Source organism: Bubalus bubalis, chromosome 1, assembly GCF_019923935.1.
Source record: "Bubalus bubalis isolate 160015118507 breed Murrah chromosome 1, NDDB_SH_1, whole genome shotgun sequence".
Lineage (NCBI taxonomy): Eukaryota > Metazoa > Chordata > Mammalia > Artiodactyla > Bovidae > Bubalus > Bubalus bubalis.
The window spans coordinates 174,770,420-174,792,809 of NC_059157.1; positions in this window are offsets into that span (position 1 = coordinate 174,770,420).

The following is a 22,390-nucleotide window of genomic DNA, read 5'->3' on the forward strand; positions in this document are numbered from 1 at the left end:
TCCTGTGTCCTTGCCAAACACAGAGGAGGTCCCTGTGGTAAGGCTTGCTAGGGGAGATGGAAGCATCTGATACAAGTGAGCAGAGCTGCTGCCTTTGAACTGATGTGGCGGGTCCTTTCCCAGGGGTGTCTGGGCAGCTGCCATGGGGTCTGCAGAAAAGAGGCCTTATCACCATAAACTTCTGGGGCTGCAGAGTCCTGGGGTCCTGTTTCTCTCAGGGGAGGGAGAAGGAGCCTGAACCCATAAAAAGTGATCTTTCTTGGTTCACAGGTTTTGTACATCAATTCACAGGTTTTGTACATCAATTCACAGTTGTTTTATACTCAGTGGTTACTAAGTTACTATTCTGTGTAGTTTCTATCTGCTGGATATTTAATAAAAACATATTTAAACAATAAATTAATTTTTAATGATAAAATAATAATGGAGATTGCATCAAGATGGCACATTGAGCACATGTGTCTGCCTGTCCTTCCATAAATCCTTAAAATGATCAACACACACATGTGCACACATGCACACACACACACATCACTAGAAGTGGTGCCAGTGATGACCAGAAATGAAGATAAATTTTTAAAAGACAGAACACAGATGGGATTAGACCAGTGGAAAGAAAACCAGTCAAAGACATTCAATGGGGGACCACTGTGAAACTATGGCACAATTCCAGGGTTGCTCCAAGCTCAAGATGAGTCTCGATATTCCTGTCTGTTGTTGTTCAGTCGTTCAGTCATGTCTGACTCTTTGCAACCCCATGAACTGCAACAGGTCAGACTTCCCTGTCCTTCACCATCTTCCAGAACTTGCCCAAACTCATGTCCATTGAGTTGCTGATGCCATCCTACCATCTCATCCTCTGTCATCCCCTTCTCCTCCTGCTTTCAATCTTTCCCAGCATCAGGGTCTTTTCCAATGAGTCAGCTCTTCACATCAGGTGGCCAAAATATTGGAGTTTCAGCTTCAGCATCAGTCCTTCCAATGAATATTCAGGATTGATTTCCTTTAATATTGACTGGTTTGATCTCCTTGCAGTTCAAGGGACTCTCGAGCCTTCTCTAGCACCACAGTTCAAAGGCATCAGTTCCTTGGTGTTCAGCCTTTTTTATTGTCCAGCTCCCACATCTGTACATGACTACTGGAAAAACCATCGTTTTGACTATATGGACCTTTGTAAAAGGCAAAGTAATGTCTCTGCTTTTTAATATGCTGTCTAGGTTTGTCACTGTTTTTCTTCCAAGGAGCAAGTGTCTTTTAATTTCATGGCTGCAGTCACTGTCCACAGTGATTTTGAAGCCCAAGAAAATAAAGTCTGTCACTGTTTTCATTGTTTCTACCATCTAGTTGCCATGAAGTGATGGGACCAGATACCATCATGTTCATTTTTTGAATGTTGAGTTTTAAGCCAGCTTTTTCACCCTCCTCTTTCACCTTCATCAAGAGATGCATACCATTTTTACACACCTCTCTTCTCCATACTCACATTTATCCCTCCTTCTGAAAAGAAATTACCAGAAGCAGAACAAACAGCATCTACAAGTCAGAAGACAGGAAATCTCAAAATCAAAGAAAAGTACACATAGAAGAATCACCAATATATGAAAGAAAGACACCAAAGTCAACAAATGGTATGATATCTGAAGAAAGACAGTTAACAAGCAATCTGAAAGCAGTTATAGAAGTATATAAATGTCCTCAGAAGGATAAGAGAGGATAATTGAAATAATTAATAATTATTCATTGAAATAACTGAAAGTAAAGTATTGAAACATAAGCAACAAAAGTGACCATTACAAAAGACAATCAAAGATTTTGGAAATGAAAAATATGATCATCAAAGTTTTAAAACAATTAAACACACTAAGTCTAAGTCCAAAACGGACAAAGCTGAGGAGTAAATTTGTATGCTAAAAGGATGTTCTGATTTCACAACTTAGGACCAAAGTATAAATGACAAGAAAGTATAAAAAGAATCATTATAGTCAATTCTTATATTTAATATTATTGTTTTGTACACTTGAAAGTTGCTAAAAGAACAGTCTAAAAAACTCTGACAAGAAAAAGACTTTTTTTGTAAATATGTATGGTGATGGATGTTAGTTAACTAGACTTACTGTGGTGATCATTTCACGCTGTGTTCAAATATCAATTCATTACATTGTACACTTGAAGCTAATGTGAATTAAAAAAGAATAATTAAGAAATATGTATAAATTCCAGTATCTAATAAGAGTTCTAGGAAAAGAGAACAGAGGCAAAAAGTGGGTGGGGGTGAGGGAATTATTGAGGAAGTAGAAGATACAGCATCCTTCTAAAAAGGCAAGCCAACACAGATGCAGGCTCATGCTCTGGAACCCACCCCTGGAGACACCCCAGAAGTCAAACAGCAGGTGGTAAGACTTCCAAACTGATATATAAACTCTGAGATGACCACACCACTCCAGGGCAACAAAAGGCAGTTACATTATGAAGTGTGTGTTGGGAGAAGGGGGATGAAAAATGGCAGCTCAGAGCATAAGAGTGAAACAACATGAATGGGAGACAGGATGGGGGGAGGTTTTGGACTGTCCTTTTCTCTCTCCCACGTTTCTCTGGAAATAACATGTCTTTTCCTTGACTCCTATAAGGCAGAAAGACAGGAAAGTGAAAGTGAAAGTGTTAGTTCCTGGGTCATGTCCGACTCTTTGCAACAATGGACTATAGCCCACCAGGCTCCTCTGTCCATTGAATTTTCCAGACAAGAATACTGGAGTGGGTTCCCATTTCCTTCTTCTGGGAATCTTCCTGATCCAGGAATAGAATCTGGGTCTCTTGCTTTTCAGGTGGATTCTTTACTCTCTGAGCCACCAGGGAAGCCCAGAAAAACAGGAACCAGGTACTACTGAGATGGCTTTCAAGTCCCACTGGGGTGTGGAGTAGTAGTAGAAGTGGGTGAAGAAATACTGGCTGTCTCTGCTTTCTCTCCTCCCCTCCTAACCTTCACGGCCAAGCGGCCAGATGGTTGCAGTTTATATGGTCAGGTTGGCACAAACCAGCAGTGCCAGGGTACTGATGGAGACTGTAACTCCAGACATCCCTCGCTCTGTGACTCACCCACTTCATCTCCCCCTGTCCAAACACATTAGGAGAAGGGACAGAACCACTCTCCTCAGTTACTATCTCCCCGTTTCATCAGTGTAGGTAAATAATACTCCCAGGGATTCATAAGGACAAATACGAAGGCATCTAAGGAGCATGACTGCTATAAGAAAAAGACAGACTGACCAATCTCTACCAGGTACAACAAAATGATGGGAAAATAAAATGACTTGAAACAGGTATATTAAACTTCTTCAAAGACATGTGGAAGATACTGGAAACAAAAAGCAGGAACTAGATGTCCCAAATGAAAATCACCTGAAAATCCTGGGTAAGAAACACACAGTAATTGGAACAAAGAACTCAGTGAACAGATGGGATAGCACAATGGTTACAGCTGAAGAAAGAATTTGCATATTCAGTGACCACGTTGAGGAGCTTGCCCAGAAGGTATCATGAAGGAATTGGCAAATATGAAAGAAAAGTTCAGAGATTAAAAAGTAAGAGGAAAAAATATCAACCTATACAACAAGTGAACGCCCATAAATAAGGACAAAAATAAACAAAGGAAGAAATACTTGAAGAAATAATGACTGAGGATTTCATAGAATTAGAGAAAGATAAGATCTCAGATGGAAAGGACATGCAAATTGAAAGCAACGTAAATATGAAAAAAAAAAAAAAAACTTTTCACATTACAATGAAAATAAAGAATACCAAAGACAAAAAGAAAAAAATTTTAAGTAGCTAGAGAGAATAAACAAATTATCTAGAAAGAAACAAGAATCAAACTGCCAGTAGCCTTCTCAACAACAACATGAAATGCAAGAAGATAAGAGGCCATTATTTTCAAAGTGCTGACATCAAAGAACTTGAACCCAGAATAATATACCTAACAAAACTGTCATTTAAATGTGAGGGTGGGGACTTCCCCAGTGGTCTAGTGGTTAAGACTTTACCTTTCAACCAGGGGTGTGGGTTCAATACCTCACTGGGGTGCTAAGATCCCACATGCCTCATAGTCAAAAAACCAAAACATAAAACAGAAGCAGTATTGTAACAAATTCAAAAAAGATTTTTTAAATGGTCCACATTTTTTTAAAAAATCTTAAAAAAAAATGTGATGATCAATCATACAAAAATCTGCATACTTTACCACAAACCCTCACTGAAATAACTCCTGGAGAACATACTCAGAAATAGAGAAATAGATACTGGAGAATTCTATAAAATATGAATAGAGTTGTCAAATATAAGAAAAAACACAGAAACAACAACACCACATCTGGCTAAATATGAATTTCAGATAAGCAATAAATATTTTTTAGTATAAATATCTCATATGCAGCATTCAAATTTAACTGGGTATCCTGCATCTTATCTGGCAACCCTAGGTATGGGATATAAATATGGATAAATAAATTAATAAAGTTAATTATAGTCTAAATAAGAAAAGCTCTAGTAAGTCAAAAGGGGTATTCATGGAACTCCAGAATTAAAATTCCAGATGAAATATATGATGAGAGGTAGAGGGAGAAAACCAAAAGGTAGTAAAAGAGGACTAAGGAAATTGTCACATTCAGGGGAAAGATGGAGAGGACTGGCAATTAGCATAAGTTGATAAGTTAGAGGCAAACACATAAGAATAAATATAGGATGCACAATATTCACATCAGCAGCAGAAAATTCAACCTATCCAATGGCATTCAGGAAAGGAGAAAATAGAAACAATACAAATGGAAAGTAAATAAAAAACAGGACACACAAAAGTCAAAATAAGTCCCAACATAACATTAGTTGTAGTATGCTGTGTACTCAGATTAAATTCATCAATCAAAAGACAATTAGAATGGATCTCTTAAAAAAATCAAATAATATATTTCCCAGAAGAAAATATTTCAAACAGAAGAGTATATAAAATTTGAAAAAAACGGGGTTGAAGAAAATACTATATGCAAATATGAACCAAAAGTAAATCAGACTTCAACTTTAATATGAGATTAAATAGATGTTAATACAAAAAGTTCATAAACAGAAAAAAAACTACAAGATAGGACTATTAAATCTATAAGAAATTATATATATATATGTAGATAAAGATATATCCTCAAAATATACAATGACCAATAGAGAAAAATAGATGTCAACAATTTTAGTTGGGAGATTTTGATATACTCTTCTCAAAAACTGATATATCAAGCAGAAATAAAAATATTAGTATAACTAATGATTAAAATTTACAGTTAAATTTTATGGAAGACTTGTATCTGATTTCTAGTACATGTAAAACCCACAGGCCATAGCTAACTGGTACTTAGAGAAATTTTTATAGATTTAAATACATTCATCAGACTACAAATGAAGTGTAGGCATTAAAATTAAGAAGCTTGAAGAATGTATATGTACTTCCAAAGCAAAAATAAGAAAAATAAGGGTAGAAATCAGTAATAGAAAACACAAATAAAACAATAGAAAATATTTAAGCTGGTTTTTAAAGACACAAATAAAATGGGCAAACTCATCAAGACTAATAAAGGAAAAAAGAGAAAAGTATAAGCAAACACAGGATGAAAAAGGAAGAAATAATTACAGTTACAACAGAGATTATTTTTTTTTTTTTAATCTTTTGGCCACACCACATGGCATGCAGGATCTCAGTTCCCCGATCAGGAATCAAATCCTCAACCCCTGCATTGGCAGCATGGAGTCTTAACCACTGGACCGCTAGGGAAGCCCCAAAATAATTTTTTAATAATGAAAAATATGTGACAGCAATACAGAAAGTTTTGGAAAGAATTTACATTGTCAAATGCGGTAAAAGACAAACTGAAAATAGACGTTAAAAAACAGAAATTATATAATGAAAGACTACTTTCGTTGCTACTGCCTTCTTCAACTACCAAGAAAAATCTGAGGCTTACATGACTTTAAGAAGAGGCCAACACAATTAAGAAATTGTTAAAGTCTGTATTACACAAGTTGTTCTAAAAAAATAGAAAGAGGGAAGGGCTATCCAACTCATTTCGTGAGACTGGAATCATTTATCCATGATTTCAAAGCCAGATATGGACCTTATAAGGAAAGAAAATAAGACAGTAATAGCTAGTACTCTAAATCCAAAAGTGTATTTAAAAGAATACATTATAGTGAAATAAAATTTTAAAATTAATGTATCCATACATTAATGGACTGAAAAAGAAAATTACATTATTCTGTACTTAGGTGCAAAAAAAAGCACAGCCTAACCATTTATGATAAAAGGCCTCAGAAAACTAGGAAGAGCTGGAACTTCCTTACCCTGACAATTATTATAGATTATAACATGGAGTAAACCTTAAACTCCATTGAAAACATTTAGACACATCCTCTCTAATACCAGCAAGCAATTAAAGATGTCCACCATCACTGCTTTTACTAGGTATTACCTACTACTGGCAGTCCCAGCCTGCAGAGTAAAACAAGAAAAAGAAATGAGGTAAAAGACAGGAAGAGAAAAAATAAGACTCAGTATTTGCATATACCTTGATTATCAGCATAGGAAATGCAACAGAACTAAATAAACAATAGAAATAATAGGAGAGTCTGGCAAGGTTGCCAGATACAAAATCAACTTCCAAAAAATCAATACTATTCTCTACAGCAGCAACAATCAACTAAACTACAATAATAAAACAAGATGCCATTCACAGTAGCAGCAGAAAGAGCAAAGTATCCAGGAATTATCCTGGCAAACAGTATACAGCAAAAGATACCCTGGAAAAAGTGAATATGCTGGAAAAAGTGGCAGGCCGGGAGGAGATATTTGTAGCAATTAATATCAGAATTTTAAAGGAACTCTTGCAAATTAAAGAGAGCAGTTAAAACCTGGTTGACTAACAATTTTATGAAAAGATATTTAACCTCATTAGTAATTATAAAAAGATCAATCAAACAAAATAAGAGGGGCAACAGAGTAGTAAAAAATCATAAAATTGAATAATAACAAATAACATAAATGGTGTGCAGAGGAAGAAACTCGGTTTCAGCACCTGCACGTGGGTAGTACACTAATGCTGAAGAATAATCTGGAAGCAATTAATGAAATTCGGTATGCTTATTCCCTATCAACTATCAGCTCCATTCCTGATACTTCTCTGGCAAAATCGGTGCACAGCTCCATTACACATTATAGGAGTGTGTACACACTGCTATATTTAAAACATATAACCAACAAGGGCCTACTATATAGCACAGGGAACTCTGCTCAATATACTGTAATAACTTAGATGGAAAAAGAATTTGAAAAAGAACAGACACTTGTACATGTATAACTGAATCACTTTGCTCTGCAACTGAAACTAACACAACATTGTTAATCAACTACACACTAATACAAAATAATTTTTTTTAAAAATAAAGTAAAAAAAAACATATATAAGGATGCTTTTTCACACCGTTATTTCTCATAGCGGACAAACTAGGATTTAACCACTAAGAAAATGGACAAACAAAACATATGCAAATAGCAAAAGGAACCATGTTGGGATACATATGTTTGAAAATGTGTTGAGTGACAAAAAAGAAAAGAAACTGAAAGAGGTCTGCACCTTATCACTTATGTAAATTTCAAATACACACACACACACAAAATACACAGCAACTGTTAAATATTTCAAAAGCTTATCCTTCCAAAAGCCCCAGGCAAGGACAACCAACAGAAACAATAGACAAATATTAAAACTAAAAGAGAATTTAGCAAGTTAGATATAATATCAAGTTACAAAACTCAATAGCATTCTCTAACACGTAACAATAAAATAAGACATCACTCAGGATTGTAACAAAAACTCTCCTTTAAGAATTATCTTTTTTTTTTTTTAACTTTACAAAATTGTATTAGTTTTGCCAAATATCAAAATGAATCCACCACAGGTATACATGTGCTCCCCATCCTGAACCCTCCTCCCTCCTCCCTCCCTCCCCATACCATCCCTCTGGGTCGTCCCAGTGCACTAGCCCCAAGCATCCAGTATCGTGCATCGAACCTGGACTGGCAACTTGTTTCATACATGATATTTTACATGTTTCAATGCCATTCTCCCAAATCTTCCCACCCTCTCCCTCTCCCACAGAGTCCATAAGACTGTTCTATACATCAGTGTCTCTTTTGCTGTCTCGTACACAGGGTTATTGTTACCATCTTTCTAAATTCCATATATATGCGTTAGTATACTGTATTGGTGTTTTTCTTTCTGGCTTACTTCACTCTGTATAATAGGCTCCAGTTTCATCCACCTCATTAGAACTGATTCAAATGTATTCTTTAAGAATTATCTTAACAGGAAATGTACAATACCACCACTGAAGGACATGCAGAAGGTTTGAATAAATAGACATCCCACACTTGTACTTGGAAAACTATAAGACACTGAAAAAAGAAACTGAAGACGACATAAACAGATGGAAAGACATATTGTGTTCATGGATTGGAAGAATTAATACTGTTAAAATGCTGTACAGATTCAACCCAATCCCTATCAAAATACCAATGGAATTTTTCACAAAACTTGAACAAATAATTAAAAAATATGGATGGAAACACAAAAGATCCTGAGTAGCCAAAACAATATTGAGAAAACAGAACAGAGCTGGAGATATCACAGTCCCTGGCTTCAGACCAAACTACAAAGCTATAATAATCAAAATAGCATGCTGCTACTGCTACTGCTAAGTCGCTTCAGTCGTGTCTGACTCTGTGCGACCCCATAGACGGCCACCTACCAGGCTCCTCTGTCCCTGGGATTCTCCAGGCAAGAACACTGGAGTGGGTTGCCATTTCCTTATCCAATGCATGAAAGTGAAAAGTGAAAGTGAAGTCGCTCAGTCGTGTCTGACTCTTAACGACCTCATGGACTGCAGCCTACCAGGCTCCTCTGTCCCTGGGATTTTCCAGGCAAGAGTACTGGAGCAGGGTTCCATTGCATGGTATGGCATAAAAACAGACACAAAGATCAATGGAATAGGATGGACAGTCCAGAAATAAGCCCATGCACTCAGGGCCAATAATCTATGAAAAAGGAAGCAAGAATATACAATGGAGAAAGACAGTCTCTTCAATAAATGATGCTGGGGAAGTTGGAAAGCTACATGTAGAAGAATGAAATTAGAACATTTTTCCTCACCATTTACAAAAATAAACTCAAAACTGATTAAAGACCTAAATGTAAGACCTAAAACCATAAAATTTCTAGAAGAAAACATAGGCAGAACAGTCTCTGACATAAATTGTAGCAATATTTTGTGGATCTGTCTCCTAAGGCAAGGGCAACAAAAGCAAAAATAAACAAACAGGACCTAATTAAACTTAAAACTTTTTGCACAGCAAAGAAAACCACTGACAAAACAAAAAGACAACCTACTGAATGGGAGAAAATATTTGGAAATTATATGACTGACAAGGATTTAATATCCCAACATGTATACAGCTCATACAACTCAATATATAAAAAATAAACAACCCCATTAAAAATTTGGCAGAGGACCTGAATAGATATTTTCCAAAGAGGATATACAGATGGCAAACAGGCACATGAAAAGATTCCCAATGTTGTTAATCATCAGAGAAACGCAAATCAAAACAAAAATGAGATACTTGTCAGAATGGCTATTATTAAAAAGACAAATGTTGGTGATGATAATAAACATTGGTGAGGATGTAGAGAGAAAGGAACCCTGTACTGTTGGTGAGAATGTAAATAGGTATAGACACTGTGGAAAACAGCATGGAGTCTCCTCAAAACACTAAAAAATAGAATTACCATATGATCCAGCAGTTCTACTCCTGGGTATAAATCCAAATAAAATGAAAACACTCATTTGAAAAGATACATGCACCCCAATGTTCATAGTAGCATTATTTACAATAGCCAAGATAGGGAAGCAACCTAAGTGTCCATCAACAGATGAATTGATAAAGAAGATGTAATATATCTGTACAATAGAATACAATTAAGCCATAAAAAAAGAATGAGATGTTCCCATTTACAATAACATAAAATGACCTGGTGAGTATTACACTAAGTGAAATAAATCAGACAGAGAAAGACAAATACTGTATGCTATCACTTATATATGGAACCTAAAACATAAAGCTAACTAGTGAACATAACAAAAAAGAAACAGATTCACAGATACAGACAACACACTAATGGTTACCAGTGGGCACAGGAAAGTGAGGAGGGGCAACATATGGGCATGGGACTAAGAGGCACAAGTTAGTATCTATAAAAGAAATATGCTATAAGAATATATCGTACAGCACAGGGAATATGGCCAATACAATAACTATCAGTTCAGTTCAGTTGCTCGATCGTGTTCGACTCTTTGCGACCCCATGAATCGCAGGACACCAGGCCTCCCTGTCCATCACCAACTCCCGGAGTTTACTCAAACTCACGTCCATCGAGTTAGTGATGCCATCCAGCCATCTCATCCTCTGTCGTCCCCTTCTACTCCTGCCCCCAATCCCTCCCAGCATCAGAGTCTTTTCCAATGAGTCAACTCTTCGCATGAGGTGGCCAAAGTACTGGACTTTCAGCTTTAGCATCATTCCTTCCAAAGAAATCCCAGGGCTGATCTCCTTCACAAGGGACTGGTTGGATCTCCTTGCAGTCCAAGGGACTCTCAAGAGTTTTCTCCAACACCACAGATCAAAAGCATCAATTCTTCGGCACTCAGCTTTCTTCACAGTCCAACTCTCACATCCATACATGACCACTGGAAAAACCATAGCCTTGACTAGATGGACCTTTATTGGTAAAGTAATGTCTCTGCTTTTGAATATGCTCTCTAGGTTGGTCATAACTTTCCTTCCAAGGAGTAAGCATCTTTTAATTGCATGGCTGCAATCAATCTGCAGTGATTTTGGAGCCCCCCAAAATAAAGTCTGACACTGTTTCCCCATCTATTTCCCATGAAGTGATGGGACCAGATGCCATGATCTTCGTTTTCTGAATGTTGAGCTTTAAGCCAACTTTTTCACTCTCCTCTTTCACTTTCATCAAGAGGCTTTTTAGTTCCTCTTCACTTTCTGCCCTAAGGGTCGTGTCATCTGCATATCTGAGGTTATTGATATTTCTCCAGGCAATCTTGATTCCAGCTTGTGCTTCTTCTAGCCCAGCGTTTCTCATGATGTACTCTGCATGATGTATTTAACTTACAAGTTAAATAAGTAGAGTGACAATATACAGCCTTGATGTACTCCTTTTCCTATTGGGAACCAGTCTGTTGTTCCATGTCCAGTTCTAACTGTTGCTTCCTGACATGCATATAGGTTTCTCAAGAGGCAGGCCAGGTGGTCTGGTATTCCCATCTCTTTCAGAATTTTCCACAGTTTATTGTGATCCACACAGTCAAAGATGTTGGCATAGTCAATAAAGCAGAAATAGATATTTTTCTGGAACTCTCTTGATTTTTCTATCATCTAGCGGATGTTGGCAATTTGATCTCTGGTTCCTCTGCCTTTTCTAAAGCCAGCTTGAACATTAGGAAGTTCACGGTTCACGTACTGCTAAAGCCTGGCTTGGAGAATTTTGAGCATTCCTTTACTAGTGTGTAAGATGAGTGCAATTGTGTGGTAGTTTGAGCATTCTTTGGCATTGCCTTTCTTTGGGATTGGAATGAAAACTGACCTTTCCAGTCCTGTGGCCACTGCTGAGTTTTCCAAATTTGCTGGCATATTGAATGCAACACTTTCACAGCATCATCTTCCAGGATTTGAAATAGCTCAACTGGAATTCCATCACCTCCACTAGCTTTGTTCGTAGTGATGCTTTCTAAGGCCCACTTGACTTCACATTCCAGGATGTCTGGCTCTAGGTCAGTGATCACACCATCGTGATCATCTGGGTCATGAAGATCTTTTTTGTACAGTTCTTCTGTGTTTTCTTGCCACCTCTTGTTAATATCTTCTGCTTCTGTTAGGTCCATACCATTTCTGTCCTTTATTGAGCCCATCTTTGCATGAAATGTCCCCTTGGTATCTCTAATTTTCTTGAAGAGCTCTCTAGTCTTTCCCATTCTGTTGTTTTCCTCTATTTCTTTGCATTGATCACTGAGGAAGGCTTTCTTATCTCTTCTTGCTATTCTTTGGAACTCTGCATTCAGATGCTTATGTCTTTCCTTTTCTCCTTTGCTTTTGGCTTCTCTTCTTATCACAGCTATTTGTAAGGCCTCCTCAGACAGCCATTTTGCTTTTCTGCATTTCTTGTGCATGAGGATGGTCTTGATCCCTGTCTCCTGTACAGTGTCACGAACCTCTGTCCATAGTTCATTAGGTACTCTATCTATCAGATCTAGGCCCTTAAATCTATTTCTCACTTCCACTGTATAATCATAAGGGATTTGATTTAGGTCATACCTGAATGGTCTAGTGGTTTTCCCTACTTTCTTCAATGCAGTATAATGTATAAAAGTTTTGAGACACTATCTTGTACACTTGAAACTAACATTGTAAATCAACTGCACCTCAATTAAAAAAAAATTAAAACACCAGTGCTCAGAGAAATTAAGACACACAAGCTTTGAAGTGTTAAGGGTATAAGTTGAAAACATCTTCACAGATGAACAACCCTACACATTTTATAAGAGCACATAGAAATGTCCAAAGATGAGGAGAAAGGAGTTGAAGTAGTTGAGGGAACAAAATGGAATAAATAAAAGAAGAGAGGTGCCCTGAAGAGACAAATAATGATAATGTTCATGAACTGAGGAGTCTGATAAATTCACTTCTGCACTTGAGGTCTAGAAAAAGGGGAAAAATATGTACATAAACAAAAACACTATATAGAGCAGGGATACACACCAAAAGCAGTAGAATGTATGCCAGTGGAGAGGGGGGATAGAAGTGTAGATTAGTGATAGAAAGTGAAAGTCACTCAGTTGTGTCCAACTCTTTGCAATCCCATGCACATACAGTCCATGGCCAGACTACTGGAGCGGGTAGCTTTTCCTTTCTCCAGGGGAATCTTCCCAACCCAGGGATCAAACCCACATCTCCCACTTTGCAGGCAGATTCTTTATCAGCTGAGCCACAAGGGAAGCCCAAGAATACTGGAGTGGGTAGCCTATCCCTTCCCCAGGAGATCTTCCCAACCCAGGAATCGAACCTGGGGTCTCCTGCATTGCAGGCAGATTCTTTACCAACTTAGTTATCAGGGAAGCCCCCAGATTAGTGATAAGAGAGGAGGGAAATGGTGAAACTAAACACCAAATGTTCAAAGAAAAGGAAGAAATAGTAAAAGACAATTTCCCAAAGTTAAAGACCCCAAAATTAAAAAGATAAAGCAAGTGCTAAGTTGGCTGAAAATGAGTATCAGTGAATGCAATGATAAATAGTAAATAAGTGGTAAATAATTCACACATGATAGTTTCACAAAGAATTCTTTTTATTTCTAGATACTCTCAGAGAAGAAAAAAATAATATGTAGAGGAATAAAAACTGTATTAAGAAGAGACTTCTTACAAGCAACACTAAATGCAAGAAAATAATGGAGAAATAATGTTTTGAGGATTAAATTAAATCAAATAAAAGATGTTGAATCTAAAGTTCTATACCTAGCCAAACAATCATTCCAATGTGAAAGCAGATTACAGGCATTTTCATATATCCAAGGATTCAGAAGGCATTTCATCTATAGAGCCTTCTCTAAATAATAGAAGATGGACTCCAGATCAAAAGAAAGATGTTACCAATTCTATACATGAATGGAATATCTTTACATGTTGGCAATAAAATTTATACACAACCATAGAATAAAAATGAAGCTAAGCAAACTTTATCAGTAGAACAACAAATAAGAAAGAAAAACACACAAAAAAAGACAAGATGTTAGGAATGCATTCGGAAATTTAAATAACTTAATAAATTTTAAATAATTTTAATAAATTAAAATATTTTCTTCAAAAATCACAGATCTGATGCCAAAAAAAAAAGAGGAAAGTATCAAAGGAAAGGAAAAACAACATTCCCCTCCACATACCCTGCCCCAAAAGAAGTGAAGAAGTGAAGTCGCTCAGTCGTGTCCGACTCTTTGCGACCCCATGGACTGCAGCCTCCCATGCTCCTCCACCCATGGGATTTTCCAGGCAATAGTACTGGAGTGAGTTGCCATTTCCTTCTCCAGGGGATCTCCCGATCCAGGGATCAAACCCGGGTCTCCCAAATTGTAGACAGATGCTTTACCATCTGAACAAGAGGAAAGGTTAAAGGCCAATAAGCATGTTCAACTCCATGGAAATGCAAATGAAAACAACAAACAATATTTTGCTTTTCATCTGACAGATGGGCAAGTATTTTAAAGTAGTAACAAAATCGAGTACTGATGAGGAAGTAGAGAGAAGGGTCTTGTTTTGCTGGGGGGACAGTGGTAGAGCCATTAGCAGAATTCACTAAGAGTGCAAATACAAATATTATTATATGATTCAGAGATTCCACTTACTGGCACACACCGAAGAGAGGCCCTCCCATGTGTAATCAGAGAGGTGAATGATGCAGTGTCTGGAGAAAGATCTAGCAATATTTAGCCATGTACAAGGATGTATCTGGCAGCATTGTTTTTAAGAGTAGAAAAATGAGAAACTACCTAAATGTCCATCAATGAGTAAATATACAAATAAAAGGTGGTGTTTGATTATAAGAGCACTCTGTGTGCTGTATGTTGTGCTAAGTCACTTCAGTCTATATAGCTGTTAAAATAAAAGAAGAAGATCTATATATACCAACAAGGTGAGTTTTTAAAAAAACAGAGTGTGAGTTTAAAATGAAATGGGCAGAATGCTACATCAAGTATAACAACACTTATGTAGACTTAAAACTATAAAAATCTTACTGTATACTATTTAGGAATGGCCTGCATACTGTAAAAGTGCAAGAAATACATGGAAGGAGCATCCACCAAATTCATGATAGTGGGAGCTTCAGGTACTCTGGGGCAGGCAGGGAATGTAAGTGAAGACACCCTTTAGGTCTGTGATGTTTTATTTCTTAACATAAAAGAAAAAGGAAGATGTCAATGGTTATTGATTCTGGGTTGCGTGAATTCGTGTGCCCTTTATATAGTGAAAAGTGAAAGGGAAGTCGTTCAGTCGTGTCTGACTCTTAGCGACCCCATGGACTGCAGCCTACCAGGCTCCTCTGTCCATGGGATTTTCCAGACAAGAGTACTGGAGTAGGGTGCCATTGCCTTCTCCGTTATATCTTTGTACTCTTCCATTTTATTTTAAAAAAGAAACTTTCTCAAGAGAAAAAAAAAATATATATATATATATATATAAGCAAATGATAAAGAAAACAGATGTAACAGTATTAATATCAGAAAACAGAATGCTTGACCAAAAAGAAAAAAAAAGACATTTAAAGAGACAAAGAGGGATGTTTTATACTGATAAATAAACACCTTGAAGATTTATATCATGAATCTTTATACACCTAACTCAAAAATTAAAAACACATAAAGCAAAACCAGAAAGCAAAAGGAGAAACAGACAAATCTATCATCAAAACAGGAGACTTTAGCACTTTGCCCTCAGAAATCAACAAATTGAGTAGAAAAAAGTAAGTAGAGGCATAAATGAATAACTTTCTTGCTCTAATAGTTATAAATAGAACTTAATAATCAACAAACTAACAATATCCATTTTCCCCAAACATACATGAGCAATTAGAGGAAATTAATCATCATGCTACAGAAAATTTTTTCACAATTCCAAAAAGCAAAATCATATGGATCTCATTCATTGGTTTACTAGTTACTGGAAAAACAAAGTGAGGAAAAACAGAAGACGGAAGAAGAGAATAAAGAAGCAGGAAAGAGAAGATACACCATAATTTAATATGGGTTCCAGGAGTTTCAAAAAGGAGGGCTGATGCTATGCACAACTTCACTATTCCTCCTGAGGAGCCCTCTCTTAGCACCATCTTGGTCTGGGTTCTGGGGACACAAGTATGGACATGATACAGTCCCTGCCCTCAGGGAGCCCACAGGCTAGAGTAGGAAGATAAAGCAGTGCCCCACATGGCACAGGGACCAAGAAAGCCATCTTCTATCCCCTGAAATTGACAGCAGAAAAGCAACAGTAGAGATTCTGTTGTGGTCCTCACACAGGAGCTCCAAAATAAACAACTGGAGCTTGCCTGAACACTGCCTCCTCAGTTCTTACTTAAGATCTAAATGGTTGTTGGAGAAATGCAGAAAAGTTTCTAAACTCTTAATGAAAGTTAGACTTTCTAAGGGAAGGGGTTTGGAGGTGGAAGGGTGGAGAGAGAAGTGATAAGAGAAGAAACAGACTTATTGATACTCTAACAAGAAATAAACAAAGATTTGGATTGGGCTCCATTCCAACCATCTCCCACTACATCTCTTCCTGTTGGGGAGAATTTTCTGAGTAAATGGACCTGTAAACAGCTAACAATTTTGGTTCTGTTCTAAATGCCTGAAATATTCTCTCATTACTTCTTGACTGGTTCAAGAATCCCAAATACTTCACTGTGATCTAAGATTCAGACACGATGGGAGGAGCACTTCATGGAAAGGACATTGGGCAATTTCTGGACTTAAAGAAAGTAGCCAATTCCTTCAACTCTGGGACGTCTATTCCACACTTCAGTTCAGTTCAGTCACTCACTCATGTCCAACTCTTAACGACTCCATGGACTGCAGCAGGCCAGCTTCCCTGTCCATCACCAACTCCTGGAACCTACTCAAACTCATGTCCATCACATTGGTGATGCCATCCAACCATCTCATCCTCTGTCACCCCCTTCTCCTCCCACTTTAAATCTTTCCCAGCATCAGGGTCTTTCCAATGAGTCAGTTCTTCGCATCAGGTGGCCAAACATCAGCCCTTCCAATGAATATTCAGGACTCATTTCCTTTAGGATGGATTAGTTGGATCTCCTTGAAGTCCAAGGGACTCTCAAGAGTCTTCTCCAACACCACAGTTCAAAAACATCAATTTTTCAGTGCTCAGCTTTCTTTATAGTCCAACTCTCACATCCATACATGACTACTGGAAAAACCATAGCTTTGACTAGACAGACTTTTGTTGGTAAAGTAATGTCTCTGCTTTTTAATATGCTGTCTAGGTTGGTCATAGCTTTTCTTCAAAGGAGCAAGCGTCTTTTAATTTCATGGCTGCAGTCACCATCTGCAATAATTCTGGAGCCCACGAAAATAAAGTCTGTCACTGTTTCCATTATTTCCCCATTTATTTGCCATGAAATGATGGGACTGGATGCCATGATCTTAGTTTTCTGAATGTTGAGCTTTAAACCAACTTTTTCACACTCCTCTTTCACTTTCAAGAGGCTCTTCAGTTCTTCTTCACTTTCTGCCATAAAGGTGGTGTCATTTGTGTATCTGAGGTTATTGGTATTTTTCCCATCCTGATTCCAGTTTGTGCTTCATCCAGCCCAGCATTTTGCATGATGTGCTCTGCATATAAGTTAAATAAGTAGGGTGACGATATACAGCTTTGATATACTCCTTTCCTGATTTGGAATCAGTCTGTTGTTCCATGTCCAGTTCTAACTGTTGCTTCTTGACCTGCATACAGATTTCTCAGGAGGCAGGTCAGGTGGTCTGGTATTCCCATCTCTTTAAGAATTTCCCACAGGTTATTGTGATGCACACAGTCAAAGGCTTTAGTGTAATCAATAAAGCAAAAGTAGATGTTTTTCTGGAGTTTGTTAATTCACAATAAGGCCCCATGGCATGAGGTCATATGTTCCTGGCATAGATTGACACAGAGACACAGAGTAGGTACTCATCAATGTTTTATGTTGTTGCTGCCTTTTTTTTTGGGGGGGGGGTTGCACCTTATGGTATTCAAGATCTTAGTTCCCTAACCAAGGATTGAACCCACACACCTGCACTGGAAATGCAGAATCTTAACCATTGGACCCCAGGGAAGTCCCTCAATGTTTATTGATAGAACAAGTGGAGGAAGGAATGAAGCACAGATTCCAGAAACAACAGTCTCTGATGTGGCCTAATGACTTGGCTGCAACCTAGTCTGTCTTTGTTTCCCAGGAAGTCTGTGCCACTAAGACTTTTGCTCCCTCTGACTTGAGCCCCGCATCAGAGACACTCACATCACTAGAGAGACTGAAGGACCAAGCTGATCTTAGAATGGGAGATGGCATCAGGCTTGTAGGGTCATAGCTTCTCTGGGAAGACCTTCCCATGAGGACAGACTCATGCTGTAAGTCTTGGTAAAGAATTATCTTGGTCACTGAGAGCCCAGGAGAAAGCAGTGGGTGAAACTGGAGGAGATTCTAATGGAGTCATGGGTCTTTAAGTGTTTCTCCATGGTCACGTTTTTTTGATATGGAATCACATGCTTTGATAAGGAACAGCCCCAGGAGGCACTGGGGCAATGAACTCATCTTGCTCTCCAGCTGCCTTTGCAGAAGAACCTTTATTTTCTTCTACCAAAGCAATGTTATACACATTGAACTAAAATATTTCTCTGCTGATGGAGCTAATGCCCTATCACAGACAAGATCCACCAGTCTGATTTGACAGAAGGTCAGTAAGTAGAGAATAGCTTACATGGCAATAAAGTTATGGGAGAAATTGATTAAAGTCAGTCCTACACATGTGCAGTTACAGACCAAAGTTTAAAAAGAAAAAAAAAAAAAAAAAACTCCCCTTGGAATGAAACCAAATGATCGCCTGGATCCTAAAGTGAAGCGATATTGTTCCAATTTTTCCTTTATCAGACAAAAGGAAAGGTCTTTCCACATAGCCTTTTGACATAGAGCTAATTTAAAGAAGATTTGGGAGTATGATGCCGGATCAGATGCCTTTACCGAATTCCTTGCTGTTTTCATTTGAAATCTCTCATTTATGCTCAAATTTCCAATTGGAAATTTAATGACTTTTTATTTAAGGGAAGTTGGCAAGCTGAGTTGGTTTAAATACAAATCTCCCAAAGGTAAAAGATCAGACATCATTATAAAAATAGAAAATATTCCCATTGTCCTTTCGAGATGTTTCTCCTAGAAGACGTGAAGATGTTTCTGAACAGCAGATGCGTTTTGGTAAAACAAAGTTGAAAAATATGTGAAACTCTTGACACTGGAATTACTTCCTGAACTGTGTCAAGTTATGTGGCTGCCCAGAGTAACTGAGACCATTCTCTTTGTGACCATCCTATTCTATTTATATAAATTCATTGGAAAATGCCCCAGTTCCCTGGTGGTTCAGATGGTAAAAAAATCTGCCTGCAATGCAGGAGACCCAGGTTCCATCCCTAGGTCGGGAAGATCCCCTGGAGAAGGAAATGGCTACCCACTCCAGTATTCTTGCCTGGAGAATTCTATGGACAGAGGAGCTTAGCAGGCTACAGACCATGGGGTTGCAAAGAGTTGCACACAACTGAGGGACTAACACACACAACAGAAATACTGGTCATTTGCTGCCTGATGATTCACACTGCCACTCCGCAGAAGTCCTTTCCCTCCAGCAGCCCCATGTGTCAAATGGGAAGGCTGGTCCATAACATTTAGGGGCTCTTTAAGCATGGACGTCTTCTGAATTCATGGCATTTAACATATCAAATGAGTTTTGCATTCATCTGTTATGGACCTTTTTATTTTCAACTAGCAAAATATTAAATTGTTCTATAAATAAACAAATATAAAAAAAACTTTAAAAGTCAAATTGTTGACTGTTTTCTCAAATTAGACATGGGTCATTCGGAGCAATCAAATAACAAGCAGTCTTCCACTAGCAGTTCAAACTGTCCTGAGATGAAGTGTTTCTCTGCCTCTGCCCCACCCAAGCTGGTTTAAGCCCAATTCAAAACCCTAATTATTTTAAAGAATAAGGAAATAAATGAGATAGGTTGAAATGGTCACTCTAGCCCCTTGTTAGCAGAGACTGCATCAACATTTATACAGAAGAGGATCAGGGCAGAAATTTGTTAAGAACACAGGGAAGTGGCTAGGAGATTTGCCTCAGAGCTAAGGTTGCTTAATAAGGACATGGAATTGTCTTAGATTGTAATTTACTTCTTTATTTATTATTTAGTTGACCTATTTATCTACCTGAGACTTTACTTTTGGTGGTTGGAAGGAAGGTGCTGATGGAAATTTGGAAAGTACTCTTCCCAAGCCTCCCCTTGACTCCACGCATGACAATTGATGCTGAGGTGGCTGAGGACTTCCCGCAGGGTGTCCCACCCAGAGATATCTAGGATAGATAGGAAATGTCCTTTCTTTTCTGTCTGCACAGTTCCAGACGGCACAGTCATCGAAGTCAAAAGGAGCGCTGTGTTGGGGGTGACTGTGTGCGCATATATGTCGCCCACAGGGGGACAAGTACAGTGCTTGCTTGGGGGGCTCAGTGGAGTAAAGGACAAAACAGAAGGAGGGCTGCAGCGGTGGGCAGAGCTGGGTTTTATCCTAGGGATTGGGGGCAGGTTCTGCTGAAGACCTTTATGACATCGATGAGCCACTTAATCTTCTCATCTGAAAGAAGGGAGTCCCCTCCCTCCCCCACAGGCTTGTCTGGTTACCTAGATCTCCACAAATGGTTGAAACGTGTCCCACGTTCCTCTCTTTGTTATATGGGCCCGTTTCATGCCGGCCTCCCCAGCCTCGTGGCAGGCTCTGATCTCCTCCCACAAACACAAGGAACACATTTTCTCTGTCCTCCCAAAGCAGTCGAACAAGTCCATGCAAGTGACCCCTGACTTTACCTAAAGTGGAGCCAGGGGTAATCACAGTCACTCTGTACCTCCATCAAGGGACACCGGGCACCCGTGCACAGAAGAGGGGAGAGTCAGTGAGGGTGGAGGAGTCCTGGGGCAAATGTTAGGGCAGGACAGACAGGACCTCAAATCAGTTTTGCCACTCAGACACCAAGGATCCTTGAGTCCTGACAAACCTGGCCTTTTCAGACCCTGCTGATGATGAGTGGGGTTGGGAGAGTCAGGTTAAATTTCCTGATCTGCTTGTCCCAGCCTGACTGGGGCCCTTTCTCATTCAAACTGCAAGTCCCAGCGAGGGTTGTTGGTGTGTCCGTGAGAGTGTGTGTATGTGTGCAAACACACATGTGCAGACACCCGTCTGCACACAGATATGACAAACATGACAGCTTCTCAGGTCAAAGCTAGTTTCAACCTGTTAACAAAAAAGGGAAAACACAGCAAAGATAACCCAAAACACGTTTGCACTTAGTGCTTATTTGAAATGAAATCAGAAAATCGGCTTCAAATATGAAAAACACCTTTGTGAGATAAGAGCTTTAAAAAAAAAACCCTCAATTTTAAAGAAAATAATTCCCTGATAAACTGACCAAACAAGAATACTAGAAGCCATAAAACAGCAATATTTTGAAACGTTAGGCAAAAGGTATGTTTAGAATATATCCACGGAATTTACCAATGTCATATATACCACATATTTACCAATTAAATACAATAGCTATTAAATAACACTGAGATCAATAATCACATCATCCCTTTCTTCTGCTGTACTTTCATTTTGTGGGGCACCTTTTCATTCGGCATCTAGTAAACTTCTTTTGCAGCCCTCCAAAATGCAAGCTGATCAAATTAATATGATGTAAAATGAATGCAATATCCTTATAAATATTTATATGTAAAGTCTGAACTTGGAGGCCAGAATAATGTTACATCGACTCTGAAAAACCACTGGGTTTGCATCTTCCCAGCTCATTCTAGTCTTCTAGCACCGTGTGGCAGCAATGTGTTTTCTCAGAAAAGTCAACTAATTTTAGAGAAAATTCATCTTTTTTTATTTCTTAACCTGGCCCATGAGAGATAACAGTTCACCTAGGTTTCAACATCTGCTGAGAGGAAGATTAAAAACAAAATCCTAATTTCTGGTGTGTTCTTGTTGTTGGAAAAAAATATCAGCTAGTGAGTATTATTAGCTATCTTCGAGTTGACAAGAATGCAGGATTAAGTTTCTTTAAGGCAATTACACTTTTGATGACCCCTCTGCATATAAAACATGTTAGCTAATGGGGGTGCAGAGGGGCAGCTTAAGTGTTTGATCAGGAAATCCTGCGTGAGCATATTGGATGGAAATTTGATTAGTGGCCTTAGTGACGGGCGATCAGATCCTCCGGGTCTGCACAATCAGATCTGGCAGCACTTGCCTTCTTGCCTCTTTGAAGGAGGCGAACATTTGTACAGAATCAAGACAGTGCTGGGTCCTTGGGTTTTGGTTTTTTTTTTTCTTCTGGGTCCTTTCCTTTAAGTTATTGCAGACTAAAGCCTGAAAAGTACCTTTTATTTTCTT